General features: G+C 38.2%; 1 non-coding gene across 1 annotated transcript; it reads left to right on the forward strand.

Annotated features, from left to right (window-relative positions):
* The first annotated feature begins 9,398 nt into the window (after positions 1-9,398).
* On the forward strand, positions 9,399-9,505 carry LOC130952389 (small nucleolar RNA R71). The gene has a single exon (XR_009074569.1). It is a non-coding gene; the product is annotated as a small nucleolar RNA R71 (small nucleolar RNA).
* The last annotated feature ends 9,329 nt before the right edge of the window (positions 9,506-18,834 follow it).

Below are 18,834 nucleotides of genomic sequence, written 5' to 3' on the forward strand. Positions count from 1 at the left end.
CATCTTGGTCTTTCCAGCAATGTTTGATAATCCATATTTTTCTTGAGATTTGATGGCCCAAACTGGCGTCAAAACGCTCACCAGAGACCATTTTCTGGCGTAAAACGCCATAACTGGCACAAGAACTGGAGTTAAACGCCCAAACTGGCATCCAAGCTGGCGTTTAACTCCAAAAAGGCATATGCACGTGTAAAGCTCAATGCTCAGCCCAAACACACACCAAATGGGCCCCGAAAGTGGATTTCTGCACTATCTGTACTTAGTTACTTATTTTCTGTAATCCCTAGTAACTAGTTTAGTATAAATAGCACTTTTTACTATTGTATTCGGATCTTACGCCATTTTTCACATTTGGGAGGCTGGCCATACGACCATGCCTAGACCTTTTTCTCTTATGTATTTTCTAACGGTGGAGATTATACACCTCATAGATTAAGGTGCGGAGCTCTACTATTCTTCATGAATTAATGCAAGTACTATTGTTTCTCTTTCAATTCACGCTTACTTTTTCTCCAAGATATATTCTTGTACTTAATTCTGTTAAGTCAGAATAAAGGGGTGACCTGTGACAATCACCCACTATCTTCGTTACTCGCTTAGCCAAGATCCGCGTGCCTGACAACCACAAGCGGTCTACATGATGTTCAACGTAGTCATTGGAAGACAGCCGGAGTATAGTTTCTTGGGTCTCTGATCCCCAGATTTGACTTACCGCTCCTGACAACAAAGCATTCGAATCCGTGAGATTAGAACCTTCGTGGTAGAGGCTAGAACCAAATGGCAGCATTCCTGAGATCTGGAAAGTCTAAACCTTGTCTGTGGTATTCCGAGTAGGATCTTGGATGGGATGACTATGATGAGCTTCAAACTCACGAATGTTGGGCGCAGTGATAGTGTGCAAAAGGATAGAGAGATCCTATTCTGACACAAGTGAGAACCGAAAGATGATTAGCCGTGCATTAGCTGTGTCTGGTATTTTTCTTCCGAGACGAGAAATCCGACAGTTGATTAGCCGTACAGAAACCTTAGCCTAGACCATTTTCACTGAGAGGACGGATGGTAGCCATTGACAACGGTGATCCACCAATATACAGCTTGCCATAGAAGGAAGCACGCATGATTGGATGAAGACAATAGAAAAGCAGAGGTTCAGAAGCAACAAAGCATCTCCAAACGCTTATCTAAAATTCCCACCAATGAATTACATAAGTATCTTTATTTTAATTTATGTTTTATTTATCTTTCAATTATCAAATCTCATAACCAATTGAATCCGCCTGACTAAGATTTACAGGATGACCATAGCTTGCTTCAAGCTGGCAATCTCCGTGGGATCGACCCTTACTCACATAAGGTTTTATTACTTGGACGACCCAGTGCACTTGCTGGTTAGTTGTATCAGAGTTGTGAAGAGTGTGATCACAATTCCGTGCACCAACTCCAAGTCATGGGATATGGAGAGATTCATCTCAAAAGCCCATCACTAGAAAGAGGATGGAGCAAACAAGAGAGCCCACACATGGACCTCAACAAGAGCATGAGGAAATCCCTCATCAAGAAATCCCTGAGATGCCTCAAGGGATGTATTTCCCTCCACACAACTATTGGGAGTAACTCAACACTTCTTTAGAAGAATTGAGTTCCAACATGGAGCAACTAAGAGTGGAGCACAAATAGCACTCCATCATCCTCCATGAAATCAAAGAGGACCAAAAGGCCATTAGAGAGGAGAAACAAAGGCAAAGAAGAGACATAGAGGAGCTCAAGAACTCCATTGGTTCTTCAAGAGGAAGAAGAAGCCACCATCACTAAGGTGGACCCGTTCTTTAATCTCCTTGTTATTTGTTTTTCTATTTTTTTATTTTTATGCTTTATGTTTTGTCTATGTTTGTGTCCTTATTACATGATCATTATTGTTTAGTGTCTATGTCTTAAAGCTATGAATGTTCCATGAATCTTTCACCTTTCTTAAATGAAAAATGTTTCTATTTACAAAAGAACAAGAGGTACATAAATTTCAAATTTTATCTTGAAATTAGTTTAATTATTTTGATGTGGTGGCAATACTTTTTGTTTTCTGAATGAATGCTTGAACAGTGCATATTTTTGATAGTGAAGTTTATGAATGTTAAAATTGTTGGCTCTTGAAAGAATAATAAAAAAAGAGAAATGTTATTGATAATCTGAAAAATTATAAAATTGATTCTTGAAGCAAGAAAAAGCAGTGAAAAACAAAAAGCTTATGAAAAAAATAAAGAAACAGAAAGAAAAAGAAAAAGCAAGCAGAAAAAGCCAATAACCCTTTAAACTAAAAGGCAAGGGTAAAAAGGATCCAAGACTTTGAGCATTAGTGGATAGGAGGGCCCAAAGGAATAAAATCCTGGCCTAAGCGGCTAAATCAAGCTGTCCCTAACCATGTACTTGTGTCATGAAGGTCCAAGTGAAAAGCTTGAGACTGAGTGGTTAAAGTCGTGATCCAAAGCAAAAAACGAGTGTGCTTAAGAACTCTGGGCACCTCTAACTGGGGACTCTATCAAAACTGAGTCACAATATGAAAAAGTTCACCTAGTTATGAGTCCGTGGCATTTATGTATCCAGTGGTAATACTGGAAAACAAAATGCTTAAGGTCACAGCCAAGACTCATAAAGTAGCTGTGTTCAAGAATCAACATATTAAACTAGGGGAATCAATAACACTATCTGAATTCTGAGTTCCTATGGATGCCAATCATTCTGAACTTCAAAGGATAAAGTGAGATGCCAAAACTGTTCAGAAGCAAAAACTACTAGCCCCGCTCATCTAATTAAAACTAATCTTCATTGATATTTTGAAATTTATTTTATTTTCTATTCTTTTTATCCTATTTTTTTTACTTGCTTGGGGACAAGTAACAATTTAAGTTTGGTGTTGTGATGAGCAGATATTTTATATGCTTTTTGGCATTGTTTTTACATTATTTTTAGCATGATTTAGTTACTTTTTATTATATTTTTATTAGTTTTTATGCAAAAATCACATTTCTAGACTTTACTCTGAGTTTGTGTGTTTTTATGTAATTTCAGGTATTTTCTGGCTGAAATTGAAGAACCTGAGCCAAAGTTTGATTCAGAGGCTGAAAAAGGACTGCAGATGCTGTTGGATTCTGACCCGCCTGCATTCGAAGTGAATTCTCTGTAGCCACAGAAGCTCAATTGGTGGGCTCTAAATTGCGTTAGAAAGTAGACATCTTGGGCTTTCCATCAATATTATAATAGTCCATACTTTGCCTGAGATTTGAAGGCCCAAACTGGCATTCAAACGCCCACCAGAGACCCTTTTTTCTTGTAAAATGCCCAAACTGGCACCAGAATTGGAGTTAAACGCCCAAACTGGCATCCAAGCTGGCGTTTAACTCCAGAAAAGGCCTATGCACATGTAAAGCTTAATGCTTAGCCCAAACATACACCAAGTGGGCCCTGGAAGTGGATTTCTGCACTATCTGTACTTAGTTACTTATTTTCTGTAATCCCTAGTAACTAGTTTAGTATAAATATCACTTTTTACTATTGTATTCGGATCTTATGCCATTTTTCACATTTGGGAGGCTGGCCTTTTGGCCATGCCTAGACCTTTTTTTTATGTATTTTCCAACGGTGAAGTTTCTACACCTCATAGATTAAGGTGCGGAGCTCTGCTGTTCCTCATGAATTAATGCAAGTACTATTGTTTCTCTTTCAATTCACGCTTACTTCTTCTCCAAGATATACTCTTGTACTTAATTCAGTTAAGTCAGAATGAAGGGGTGACCCGTGACAATCACCCACTATCTTTGTTACTCGCTTAGCCAAGATTCGTGTGCCTGACAATCACAAGTGGTCTACATGATGTTCAACATAGTCATTGGAAGACAGCCAGAGTATAGTCTCTTGGGTCTCTGATCCACAGATTTGACTTACCGCTCCTGACAACAGAGCATTCAAATCCGTGAGATTAGAACCTTCGTGGTAGAGGCTAGAACCAAATGGTAGCATTCCTGAGATCCGAAAAGTCTAAACCTTGTCTGTGGTATTCCAAGTAGGATCTGGGATGGGATGACTGTGACAAGCTTCAAACTCGCGAATGTTAGGCGCAGTGACAGTGTACAAAAGGATAGAGAGATCCTATTCCGACACAAGTGAGAACCGACGGATGATTAGCCGTGCGGTAGCTGTGTCTGGTATTTTTCATATGAGACAAGAAATTCGACAGTTGATTAGCCGTACAAAAACCATAGCCTGGACCATTTTCACTAAGAGGACGGATGGTAGCCATTGACAACGGTAATCCACCAACATACAGCTTGCCATGGAAGGGAGCACGCATGATTGGATGAAGACAATAGAAAAGCAGAGGTTCAGAAGCAACAAAGCATCTCCAAACGCTTATTTGAAATTTCCACCAATGAATTACATAAGTTTCTTTATTTTAATTATGTTTTATTTATCTTTCAATTATCAAATCTCATAACCAATTGAATCCTCCTGACTAAGATTTACAAGATGACCATAGCTTGCTTCAAGCTGGCAATCTCCGTGGGATCGACCCTTACTCACATAAGGTTTTATTACTTAGACGACCCAGTGCAATTGCTGATTAGTTGTATCAGAGTTGTGAAGAGTGTGATCACAATTCCGTGCACCAACTCCAAGTCATGGGAGATGGAGAGATTCATCTCAAAAGCCCATCACTAGAAAGAGGATGGAGCAAACAAGAGAGCCCACACATGGACCTCAACAAGAGCATGAGGAAATCCCTCATCAAGAAATCCCTGAGATGCCTCAAGGGATGCATTTCTCTCCACACAACTATTGGAACAACTCAACACTTCTTTAGGAGAATTGAGTTCCAACATGGAGCAACTAAGAGTGGAGCACAAAGAGCACTCCATCATCCTCCATGAAATCAGAGAGGACCAAAAGGTCATGAGAGAGGAGCAACCAAGGCAAGGAAGAGACATAGAGGAGCTCAAGAACTCCATTGGTTCTTCAAGAGAAAGAAGAAGCCACCATCACTAAGGTGGACCCGTTCTTTAATCTCATTATTATTTGTTTTTCTATTTTTTTTTATTTTTATGCTTTATGTTTTGTCTATGTTTGTGTCCTTATTACATGATCATTATTGTTTAGTGTCTATGTCTTAAAGCTATGAATGTTCCATGAATCTTTCACCTTTCTTAAATGAAAAATGTTTCTATTTACAAAAGAACAAGAAGTACATAAATTTCAAATTTTATCTTGAAATTAGTTTAATTATTTTGATATGGTTGCAATACTTTTTTGTTTTCTGAATGAATGCTTGAACAGTGCATATTTTTTATAGTGAAGTTTTTGAATGTTAAAATTGTTGGCTCTTGAAAGAATAATGAAAAAAGAAAAATGTTATTGATAATCTGAAAAATCATAAAATTGATTCTTGAAGCAAGAAAAAGCAGTGAAAAACACAAAGCTTACGAAAAAAATATTTTGCGAAAAATAATAAAAAAGAAAGAAAAAGAAAAAGCAAGAAGAAAAAGCCAATAACCCTTTAAATTAAAAGGCAAGGGTAAAAAGGATCAAAGGCTTTGAGCATCAGTGGATAGGAGGGCCCAAAGGAATAAAATCCTGGCCTAAGCGGCTAAATTAAGCTGTCCCTAACCATGTGCTTGTGTCATGAAGGTCCAAGTGAAAAGCTTGAGACTGAGTGGTTAAATTCATGATCCAAAGCAAAAAAGAGTGTGCTTAAGAACTCTGGGCACCTCTAATTGGGGACTCTATCAAAACTGAGTCACAATCTGAAAAGGTTCACCCAGTTATGTGTCCGTGGCATTTATGTATCTAGTGGTAATACTAGAAAACAAAATGCTTAAGGTCATAGCGAAGACTCATAAAGTAGCTGTGTTCAAGAATCAACATATTAAACTAGGAGAATCAATAACACTATCTGAATTCTGAGTTCCTATGGATGCCAATCATTCTGAACTTCAAAGGATAAAGTGAGATGCCAAAACTGTTCAGAAGCAAAAAGCTACTAGTCCCACTCATCTAATTAAAACTAATCTTCATTGATATTTTGTGTATTTTCTCTTCTTTTTATTCTATTTCGTTTTTAGTTGCTTGGGGACAAGTAACAATTTAAGTTTGGTGTTGTGATGAGCGGATAATTTATACGCTTTTTGGCATTGTTTTTACATTGTTTTTAGTATGATTTAGTTACTTTTTATTATATTTTTATTAGTTTTTATGCAAAAATCACATTTCTGGACTTTACTATGAGTTTTTCTGTTTTTCTGTAATTTCAGGTATTTTCTGGCTAAATTGAGGAACCTGAGCAAAAGTCTAATTCAGAGGCTGAGAAAGGACTGCAAATGTTGTTGGATTCTGACTCGCCTACATTCGAAGTGAATTTTCTGGAACCACAAAAGCCCAATTGGTGGTCTATCAATTGCGTTAGAAAGTAGACATCTTGGGCTTTCCAGCAATATTATAATAGTCCATACTTTGCCTGAGATTCGATGGCCCAAACTGGCATTCAAATGCCCACCAGAGACCCCTTTTTGGCGTAAAATGCCCAAACTGGCACCAGAATTGGAGTTAAACGCCCAAACTAGCATCCAAGCTGGCGTTTAACTCCAGAAAAGGCCTATGCACGTGTAAAGCTCAATGCTTAGCCCAAACACACACCAAGTGGGCCCCGAAAGTGAATTTCTGCACTATCTGTACTTAGTTACTTATTTTCTGTAATCCCTAGTAACTAGTTTAGTATAAATATCACTTTTTACTATGTATTCGGATCTTACGCCATTTTTCACATTTGGGAGGCTGGCCATTCGGCCATGCCTAGACCTTTTTCTCTTATGTATTTTCCAACGGTGGAGTTTCTACACCTCACAGATTAAGGTGCGGAGCTCTGCTGTTCTTCATGAATTAATGCAAGTACTATTGTTTCTCTTTCAATTCACGCTTACTTCTTCTCCAAGATATACTCTTATACTTAATTCAGTTAAGTCAGAATGAATGGGTGACCCGTCACAATCACCCACTATCTTCGTTACTCGCTTAGCCAAGATCCGCGTGCCTGACAACCACAAGCGGTCTACATGATGCTCAACGTAGTCATTGGAAGACAGCCGGAGTATAGTCTCTTGGGTCTCTGATCCACAGATTTGACTTACCTCTCCTGACAACAGAGCATTCGAATCCGTGAGATTAGAACCTTCGTGGTAGAGGCTATAACCAATTGGCAGTATTCTTGAGATCTGAAAAGTCTAAACCTTGTCTGTGGTATTCCGAGTAGGATCTGGGATGGGATGACTGTGACGAGCTTCAAACTCGCGAATGTTAGGTGCAGTGATAGTGTGCAAAAGGATAGAGAGATCCTATTCCGACACAAGTGGGAACCGACAGATGATTAGCCGTGCGGTAGCTGTGTCTGGTATTTTTCATCTGAGACGAGAAATCCGACAGTTGATTAGCCGTACAGAAACCGTAGCCTGGACCATTTTCACTGAGAGGATCATACAGCTTGCCATGGAAGGGAGCACACATGATTGGATGAAGACAATAGGAAAGTAGAGGTTCAGAAGCAACATAGCATCTTCAAACGCTTATTTAAAATTCCCACCAATGAATTACATAAGTATCTTTATTTTATTTTATGTTTTATTTATCCTTTAATTATCAAAACCTCATAACCATTTGAATCCGCCTGACTAAGATTTACAGGATGACCATAGCTTGCTTCAAGCCGACAATCTCCGTGGGATCGACCTTTACTCGTGTAAGGTTTTATTACTTGGACGACCCAGTACACTTGCTGGTTAGTTGTATCGGAGTTGTGAGAAGTGTGAATCACAATTCCGTGCACCAAGCACTAATTCACCTTCTTCCACATCAATCAGAGCTCTTCCAGTGGCTAGGAATGGTCTTCCTAGAATTATAGAGGCATTCTCATCTTTCCCTGTGTCAAGAATCACAAAATCTGCTGGGAGGAAGAACTTACCCACTTTGACCAAGATATTTTCCACTAATCCATATGCAGGCTTTATAGATTTGTCTTCGATCTATAATGCTATCCTTGTGGGTTGTTCCTCTTGGATTTGCAACTTCTTCATCACAGACAAGGGCATTAAATTGATGCTTGCTCCCAAATCACATAACGCTTTCTCAAAGGTTATGCTCCCAATGGTGCATGGAATTTGAAAGCTCCCTGGATCCGGCATCTTCCTTGGCAAATTATTCTGAATGATGGCACTACATTCCTTAGTCAGGACAACTGTCTCATCTCCCTTTAAAGGCTTCTTCTTTGACAACAACTCCTTCATGAATTTGACATAGAGAAGCATTTGTCCAAAACCTCAGCAAAAGGAATATTGATTTGCAACTTTCTGAAGACTTCCAAGAACTTCGAAAACTACTTCTCCTTGGTTTCCTTTTGATGTCTCTAAGGATATGGCATTTTAGGCTTGTACTCAGGAGCCTTTGGCAATGTAGGATAAGTGTCAAGAGAGTCTGGGAATGGGTTGTCCGCACGCTTTGGAGGGACGTGCTCTACTTCCTCCTTCTTCTCTTCTGGAGCTTCTTTTTCAACTGGCTCCTCGTTAACTTGTGCTTCCGTACTTGCCATTTGTCCACTTATTAAGGTGATAGCCTTGCATTCTTCTCTTGGATTTGAAATTGTGTTACCAGGAAGGCTATTAGTGGTTTTCTTGTCCAAGTTCTTGATTGATGCTCTGGTTTTCTGTCTAAAACTTACCAATATTGCTTCCAAATTATTGTTCTGCTGGGGCTGAGAAGTTGCTTGCTGAGATGACTGAAACTGGTGGATATTAAAATTATTCTGTTGAAAGCCACCTTGAGAATTATTGTTGAAATTCTGAGGTCTCTGAGGTTGGTCCCTCCACCCAAAATTTGGGTGATTTCTCCACCTCTGATTGTATGTCTTAGAATATAGATCATTATAGGGATTTCTAGGACCACTCCCCATGTAATTGACCTGTTCAGAAGAGGATTGAGCATGATCATAATTATCATTTTGCACAAAATTACCTGTCATGTCATATGAGACCGCTTGAGGTGGATTTTGGGTGTTGATAGCTGAGACTTGTATGCCACCCATCTGTTGAGTAAGTAAATTTATTTGCTGAGACATAAGCTTGTTCTAATCAAGAATAGCATTAAGAGCTTCTACTTCTATAACACCCTTCTTCTGAGGAGCCTCAGAGTTCACAGGATTCCTGTTAGATGAGTATAAATATTGGTTGCTAACAACCAATTCAATAAGCTCAATAGTCTCCTCCGGTGTCTTCTTCTTGTGAAGTGAACCACCTGCAGAATTATCTAAGCACATCTTGGATATTTCACCAAAACCTTCATAAAAAATATCTAGTTGGGTCCATTTGGAGAACATGTCCGGAGGGCATTGCCTAGTCAGTAGCTTGTATCTCTCCCAAGCTTCATAAAGAGTTTCACCATCCTTCTGCCTGAAGCTCTGAACCTCCACCCTAAGCTTAGTCAGCTTCTTTGGTGGGAAAAATTTAGTAAGAAACTCAGTAACAACCTTGTCCCAAGTATCCAAACTCTCCTTGGGTTGGAAATCTAGCCATAGCTTTGCTCCATCCCTCAGAGCAAATGGGAAGAGCATAAGTTTGTACACCTCAGGGTTCACTCCATTTCACCATGATACTGGCAGTTTTGTTGCACCAGGGTGACCAATTGTGCCTTTAACTCAAAGTTGTTCGCAGCTATAGAAGGCACCACAATGCTTTTTCCATAAAAATCTGCAGTAGGAGCAGAGTAAGAGCCAAGAACTCTCCTTTTTTGCTCATTCCCATTCGGATTTGCCATATTGGCATTAGCAGCATTATTAGGATCCATAGTGGATTCTACAGCCTTGTAAAGTCTTGCTTATTGCAAACGTCGCCTGAAAGTCCTTTCAGGTTCAGGATCAAAGTCTAAGAGAGGTTCCTTGTCTCTGTTCCTGTGCATAGACAGACAGAAGACAAGAAAGGATGGAACTCTCTACGTCAGAGTGCAGAGAATTCCTAGTGAGGTAATCTGTGTAAAGAGATAAAAGTACTGAATAAAACAAACACTAAAATTCAAAAATTACTATTAAAATTAAGAGTAATTTTTTTTTGAAATTACTAGGCAAATTAAATAAGAAGAATTAAAATAAGACTAACTAGGGAACACCAAACTTAATTTCAGAAATTAAGAAAAATGTTAGTACTATTTATTTATTTATTTATTTATTTATTTATTTCGAAAATACTAAAGCAAAATTTAAATAAAATTAAAACTAAAATGCCTAATCTAAGCAATCAAACAACTAATAGTTGTTAATCACTAACAATCCCCGACAACGGCGCCAAAACCTTGTGCGGAATTTACAATCACAAACTAACCGACAAGTGTACCGGGTCATACCAAGTAGTACCTCAAGTGAATGAGGGTCGATCCCACGAGGATTGATGGACTAAGCAACAATGGTTAAGTGATTTACTTAGTTAGACTAACAGAAAATGGTGTTTGAGAGTTCAAAAAGCATTAAACAGGAACTCAGAATACCAGAAGATAGGTAATAAATAAGTTGGGAATAAAATATGGAGAAAGCAGTTAAGGCTTCAGAGTTATCTATTTTCCAGATTGACTTTTCTTATTAATTTATTTTAATCATGCAAGATTTAATTCCTGGCAAACTATATATGACTAAACCCTAATTCCTTAGACCTTTTTAGTCTCCTCTAAAATTCATCAATCTCTAATTTCTTGGTCAATTAATTCCAATTAGAGGGTGAAGTTCAATTCTAGTTATATGCCACAGAAATTCTAATTAACCAAATATAAGAGGATTATATGTCACGTATCCCGTTAAATCCAAATAATTAGAAATTTTGGAAAATATGTTTTCAAGCTGTTGTTCAAGTAAAGAGCTTTTTCAAGTTATACAAGAACTCAATTAGAAAGAGGGTCATACTTCCGTTCCACCCAATTTCATAAAATAAAGAACAAAAACAATTCTTGAAATATAAGTCAGTACATAAATTAAAATATAAAAAACAAGCAACAAAATCAATCCATACAATAGACAGATCTCCTAACCTTAACAGTGGAGGTTTAGTTGCTCATGGAAAAGAGTGAAAACTAGGATTCTGGTAAACTGTAAATTTCGAATGAGGTGGAATCCTCCAGAAGAGAAGTTTCTTTTCTCTTTTATATCTAATCCTAATTAATTTAAAAATCTATTTTCTAAAACTAAAATAATATCTTTTCCTATTTTAAAATAAAATACAAAATTAATCAAAATTAATTAAACTATGCGTGCAGCCTTTGGAAGAAGATTGGGGACCACTGGTATTATCAGGATCCACACTGAACTTGGAAATTTCCAAGATCAGCGTGGAGGAGGCAATGGCATCTTTAGCGTGTTTCTTTGAATCCACGTTGAACTTGGCTTTTCCCAAGTTCAGCATGGAGAAGGCGGCGTGTGCTTCCCTAGGAGTTCTCAAATCCATGCTGAACTTGGCAGGAACCAAGTTCAATGAGGATGATGCAGAGGTTGCTGGAGGTGAAATGTGCACTATTATATATCGTTGGAAAGCCCTGAAAGTTATCTTTCCAATGTTTTTAGAATCACGTCAATTTGACCTCTGTATCTCAAGTTATTCTCGTTTGAGTACAAGAAGGTCAGGACTGACAGCATCATTCGCTTTCTTCCTTTTTTGCTACAAAACTCCATTAAATTCTTCCGAATGCTACCTGAAATAAATAGAATTGTGCACAACTTAAAGTAGCATCCATAGTGGCTAAAAGATATTTAATTTTTTATTAAACTTGGCAATTCAAGTTTAAATTCACAAGGAAAAGATAGATAAGATGCTCACGCATCAATATCCCTTGGAGTATATTCAAGACGGAGTTTTACGGGAAATATTTCTTACATGCAATTCGCATTGCAAAAAAATTAGAGTTAATGCAACTGAAGTAAGAAAATATGTCTGTTGCTGATTATACCCGAGAATTTGACAACTTGTGTCATCTCTCAAGAGTTTGTCAAGGAAATCCAGCCGACTATGAGGCGTGGAAGTGTGTTCAGTATGAGAAAGGGCTTAGAAGAGACATCTTCAACTGCGTGAGTCCGCAAAGGTTAACGAATTTTTCTGAATTGGTTACAAAAAGTCAATTTGCAGAACGTTACTCCATGAAGTCAGCAATGTTATAGGAAGGCTATGGAGAGACTACTCTAGATGAGCCGTATAGAGCCGGACTAGGCGTATGTTACAAGTGCGGGAAGCCGGGGCATATAGTGCGAGACTGTCCACACAAGAAACGCTGGGATGCAGTCGAATCTGATCTTCAGACCCGAGGTAACCATAAGCCAGCAGTTAAGTTTTTAACTACCTTGCGTATCATTAATATATGTATGATCCATTTGTGAAGCACGACAAGTTTTGATGATCGTGGAGTCCGAGTCGATGGTTAGTTGAAGACTACTAGTTGTTGAGATGGAGCAATACTTAGCTACCTTAGATGAGTGGCTAGGTTCTTGGAAGATAAAAATCAGAATGACGAAGTGGAAGCCGGGTGAATTATACCTAAGGAATTGGAACCGTTGAGAGCTATGCAGAGTTACCATTTGAAATCTAGTGACGTTCAGATTTCAAGGAAAAGGAATAAAGCGAGTACAACCTTTAGTTGTTAATTGATCGAGAGACAAGTAGAGGTGAGACCGAATTACTATACGAGAGAGTTTCCAAGACCGTTCTTGAAGATGTACCAGAATTTCCACCTTATAGAGAGCGTGAGTTGGTCATAAACGTAGTGTCAAGAATCGGATCAGTGTTGATTGCACCACAAGTGAAGACATTATTAGAATCAGTAGAGTTCAAGACCGAGTTAAAGAGAGTACTGGAAGAGAGGATCGTCCAACTAAGTGTTTCTTTGCGAGAGCGTGCCAACTAATCTTCACGACTTAATATAAGCTTTCTCTTATAGCCTCCATTGAAAGCCCTATCTTGAACCTTCTTCTGTAAAAGCCCAACTCATTGTTCTTCCGATCTTGTTCCTTACTCGTACAAAGTTTGTCTCTTTTGAATTCAGCCTGAACTCATCCTAAGATAATCACATAATTTTTGAGTCCTGGTGATCTGCGGTGCGAGAAATTGCCCCTTGTGTAAACTCGCATTCCTTTCAAGCCAACTAGAACCTATATAATCTAACATGCCTTATTATTTCTATTTAAGCTTTGATTCGAACTTCTTTCCTGAAATGCAACTAGGCTTCTCTTCTTGTGCATCCCATTAGTTCTGTACAACTCCGGTTAACTGTATGTAAGACTTTCTTCTGAATTCTTGTGAACACCGTTCGTGCTACTCGTTCGTTCCTTTGAACATAACTCTTCTTTGAAAAATAAACTCGTATTGGATTTTGCGTCAGGCATAACTCTTAGATGCAATTATTAGAGTGTCAATCCTTTAAAGCAAGACTTTGGAACATGAAAGTAAACCAACGACATTACAAGGGAATTCAAAACATTAATCCTCACCGATCGTATCGCTCATGACTAAATAGATGCAATGAGGTGCACCATGTGAATCAAATACCAGGATACGCTGGAAGCCTTTGAGCCATGGAAAGAAGATTGATCTTTATGCAAACGCTTGTATCACTTAAGCCTAATGGACCATTTAAGAAATTACTACGATGCATTATTGGAGAACTTAAGAAGCGTGCTGATACGACATCATGAGGTTGGAGTAGACGCCCTAAGCAAGAAGTTTATAAGGGATTCTTGGACTTAATTTCAAAGGAGGAAATGTTAGATGAGTTGAAGTTCTAAGTTGGAGAATGAGAGTGTAGAGTGAAAATATCGGACTAAGTCCATTGCCAGTTTACAACGTGGTATCGATGAGATGCGGGACGCATAGCGAGACAACAAGGAGCCCCTAAAGATATCGAAGTTCGGTAAACAAAGGAGAATTAAAAAGAGATTTATATGCCTAATGCAAATGCCAAAATAGAGATCGTAGGGTCAAGGGCTTTGATGAGGGAAAAACGATTTCCACACAAACCAACCGGCAAATATACCGGGTCGCATCAAGTAGTAAAACTCACAAAAGTGAGGTTGATTCCACAAGGATTGATGGATCAAGCAATTTTAGTGAGGTGATTAGTCTAGTTAAGCGAATATTGATGAATTGAGTGAAATTTGAGTAACAGAATATAAATTGCAGGGAATTTAAAGTGCAGAATGTAAATTGACAGAAACTTAAATAGCAAGAAACTTAAATTGCACGAAGGATAAATTGCAGGAAATATAAATGGGATTGGGTGCTGGGAAATTAAAGGAAGCTGTAAATTCAATGACAATTAAAATGAAGATCAACAGAATGAAAGATTCATTAGGGATTGGAGATATCATTATCCATCATGAATCAGATGGGTCTCAACTCCTTCCTCAATCATATGGGTAGATCTATGGCGGATTGAAATTGATTGGATCCCAATTTCTTGGCAATCCAATCTCTCTAATCACAATCAATCTTGCCAATTCCTTGATCCAATTGTCATGAGAAGAGGTTAAGTGCATATCTCTCATCCACAAGCCACACAATCTCTCAAGATCTCAATTCCTCTCGAATGGTGTTGATCAAGAGAGTTATGAGAGATAGAGCTTCAGTTCTAATTTCCATGATTCCCCTTCCGAGGCTCACATGGAAATTTAATGGATCCAAACCCCCTTCCAAAGTGAATGGATCTAATCAACACAGAAGTTATCTCTTAGCTACTCAAGCGGATTGAGAAGAAGAAGATGTTCATCAATCCATTAGAATTATAATAGAGCTCTTTCCCCTAATGAAGTGGGGTTACTGGATCATTACTCTGAGAACAAGTGCAGAGAATTTAAATTGCATGAAAATATATTCAGCTCAAAGTAAACTCAAAATTTCAGTAGAGCAGAAGTGCAGGAAATTGAATTGCATAAAAGTAAACTGAATTCCATACAATTGAAATGTAAAAGTGCAGAAAAGAGCAGAAGTTTATCAAACTAAAATTCTATACTACACTCTCTGGAGTATCTAATCCTCCAAGAGAGTTTTGGAGTCTCTAATCCTCTAGCCTTCCGTTCCTACCTTCCTTCAACATCTATCAAACATTCTTCTATTTATACTCTTCTTTTCATCCCCAAAATGGGTTTTCAGTGTACTTGGATGTGGGCTTTTGGCCTTGGTTGAAGCTAGTTGAGAGTGGGTCTTCAGTTGGTGCGGTGGGGACCTTCCCAGGAGAACGTAGCATTCATTAGGAGAGCAGAGCGCTCAGGCACCCACGCATACGCGTCTCCTGCGCTTGCGCATCCCTTGCATTTTGGCCCGTCGACGCGTACGCGTCACCCACGCGTACGCGTCCCTTGCAGCGTTCACTAAACGAACGTAGCATTCATGCAACGAACACTACCGATGCGTACACGTCACATACACATACGCGTGGATTGCAAAAATGCCATTTCCACGCTGATGCTCCATGCACGCGTTTGCGCAATCCATCACCATTGCCACATCCACGCGTACGCGTCATGCACGCATACACGTCGATGACTAAATTTGAATTCCGATTTCTGAAGTGTCGCAGGCGCTCATTCAAAGTGAACGTTGCATTCTTTGTTGGTGAACGCTGATCCTCCTTCCACACGTGTGCGCCATGCATGCTTACCAGTGGATTTACAAAAGTATCATCCTGCGTGTGAGTGTCTTGTACGCGTGCGCGTCGCTTGTGAACATAGCGTTCATCAAATGAACGTAGCGTTCTCCTGTACTTCTTCCTTCTTTGTTTCTTTCTCTCATCTTTTCACCTGTCATCAATCAAACATGCAATCAAAGCTTAACCAAAATCATAAGGTTTTGCATAATTCATAATAATCACTTAATTCTTGCATAAATCTCATGATTTTATGTAAAATTAACAATGTTTGATTGAATCAAGACAACCATGAATTTCTCATCCAGACACCTATTTATTGCCTAAGAAATACATGAAAACCTAATAAAATAAATGAAAAAGGGTTGCAAAACTAGCCTAAGATGACTTGTCATCACAACACCAAACTTAAACCTTGCTTGTCCTCAAGCAAGCACTAAAACATAAGGAGAATAAATGAAAACAGAGAGAGGTATAAGCCTTTTATTGGAAGATAGTTAGTTCTGGTTAATGGGGTTTTCATGCATGATATTCTTAGTGATTTTTATTTGTAGCTAGCGTATGGACACTCCTTTGGATTCTCACTTGAATTACAAAAAAAAAAAATGGGACTTGTTATGATTTGGTCCTTAGTTTTTCTTGCTCTCTTTTGATTTGAGCTTTATTGTTTAGCTGAGTGATAAACCACTATTTCATGGTTTATCTTGTGCTCAATTGAGTGGTTTTTATTAAGCCTTTGTACACTTATTCATACTATTTGCATGGTTTTACAATTCCTTCCCAAAATTTATTCTATGATTGAAAACTTGCTTCTTTGGTCTTAATTTTGCTATGTTTAATCCTCTCTTATTACCATTCGATGCCTTGATATGTGTGTTAAGTGATTTCAAAGATTACAGGGCAGGAATGGCTCAGAGGATGGAAAGGAAGCATGCAAAAGTGGAAGGAATACAACAAGTTGAAGAAATTGCTAAGCTGTCCAGCCTGACCTCTTTGCACTCAAACGGTCATAACTTGAGCTACACAGGTCTAAATAACGCGGTTCTAGTTGTGTTGGAAAGCTAACATCCGGGGCTTCGTAACGATATATAATTTGCCATAGCTGCCCTGAATTTAAGCGATGCAAACGCGTGGATGACGCACCCGCATCGCATCTGCGAATTTCAATCCACGCAAACGCGTGGACGACGCCTCCGCATCACTTTGCCGCGACCTGTACGAACCAGATTTCACAATCAGCGAATTCTGGGCTGTTTTTGACCTGGTTTTTGACCCAGAAAGCATAGATTAGAGGCTATAAAGTGGGAGAATCCATTCATTCATCAGAAGAAATTATACAACATACATTCATTTATAAGTCACACTTTTCATAATTTAAATGTAGTTTTTAGAGAGAGAGGTTCTCTCCTCTCTCTTAGGGTTAGGATTAGGATTCCTTTTAAAGGATTTAGGAATATTTTTATCTTCTTTATCTCAGGTTCAATGTTCCTTTTATTTATCTTTTCAAACTAATTTATGAACTTTTCCATGTTAGAATTGATATCTTTATTTAATATAATTTGAGGTATTCCAGATATTTATGATTTTAATTTAGCTTTCTATATTCTTGGTTCTGGTTGATTAATTGGTGACTCTTGAGTTATCAAACTCATCGTGATTGATAATTGTTACCTTTGCTGATTAATTTAGATTCCTACAACTCTAGTCTTTCCTTGAGGAGTTGACTTGGACTTTAGGTGTTAAAGTAATTTGTCCACTTAACTGACCTTCATAGTTAGAGGTTGACTTAGTGGTAGCAAAAATATAATTCTCATCACCATTGATAAGGATAACTAGGATAGGATTTCCAGTTTTCATACCTTGCCAAGAGATTTCTTCGTTATTAATTTATTAATTCCTGCAATCTATTTCTCCTGTTCAAACCTTTTAAAAACCCAAAAACACTGTTTAGACATAACCAATAATAAATCATACTTCCCTACAATTCCTTGAGAAGATGACCTGAGGTTTGAATACTTCGGTTTATAAATTTTATTGGGTTTGTTACTTGTGACAACTAAACGTTTGTACGAGAGGATTTTCTGTTGGTTTAGAAGCTATACTTACAACGCGATTATATTTTTATATTTCTTTACTGATAGGAAATTCATTCGTCAAAATGGCGCCGTTGCCGGGAAATTGCAAACGTGTGCGTTATTATTGGTTGTTGTAAATATTTTTCAAAAAAAAATTTTCAGATTTTTATTTTAAAATTTTTATCTTATCTTATCTTATTTCAAAATCAAATTTCAAATTTCAAATCTTTTTCAAAAAAATCATATCTTTTTCAAAATCTTATCTTATCTTTTTTCAAAAATCATATTTTTTTTTTCAAAATATTTTTTTTGTTAGTTTTTGTTTTTATTTTTTACCTACTACTATGAACTCTCACCCTTCTGGCTTCAAGTTTGATTCCAATGTTGTTGTTAGGAATGGGAACTATAATGAGAACGGGCATCAAGGTTGGAAGAATCAAAGATGGGAGGAGCCACAAGGATTTAATCAACCCTCATGGCAACAACCACCTCCAATGGACTATCAACAACCATTTTGTGATGCATATCAAGGCAATGGCTATGGTGAACGCTCTTTTGATTATCAACAACCACCACCATATGCCTATGAACCCCCTCCTCAACATGACTTTGGACCACCATACTCACAAGCTCATTTTCGCCATTCACCTCCATATGACCCTAATCCTTATCCACCACACCAACCACCATATGAACCATACCCAGAACCACCACCTCAATATTCACCATCTCCATATCCTTATCAAAAAGAACCACCTCCGTATTATGAATTTATTTCCCAAAATAATGAACCCTCCTATCCACCCCAAACCTCCATGGAGAACACACTTACTTCTCTCATTAGTCTCACCTCTACACTCTAAAATCTTATATCCCACATGGACCAACCCTCCACCTCCAATGTTCAACCCTCAAGCTCTAGTGCACTTCCATCTCAACCACAAAATGATCTCTCCATCCCATCACCACCATCCATGGAAGAGTATCCACATCCATCAATCTAAGAGCAACATGATCCCAATGCTGCTATTGACATGGAATAAGAGAGAAGGGATCATCTTCGCGACTC

The sequence above is a fragment of the Arachis stenosperma genome, chromosome 9, assembly GCF_014773155.1.
Source record: "Arachis stenosperma cultivar V10309 chromosome 9, arast.V10309.gnm1.PFL2, whole genome shotgun sequence".
NCBI lineage: Eukaryota > Viridiplantae > Streptophyta > Magnoliopsida > Fabales > Fabaceae > Arachis > Arachis stenosperma.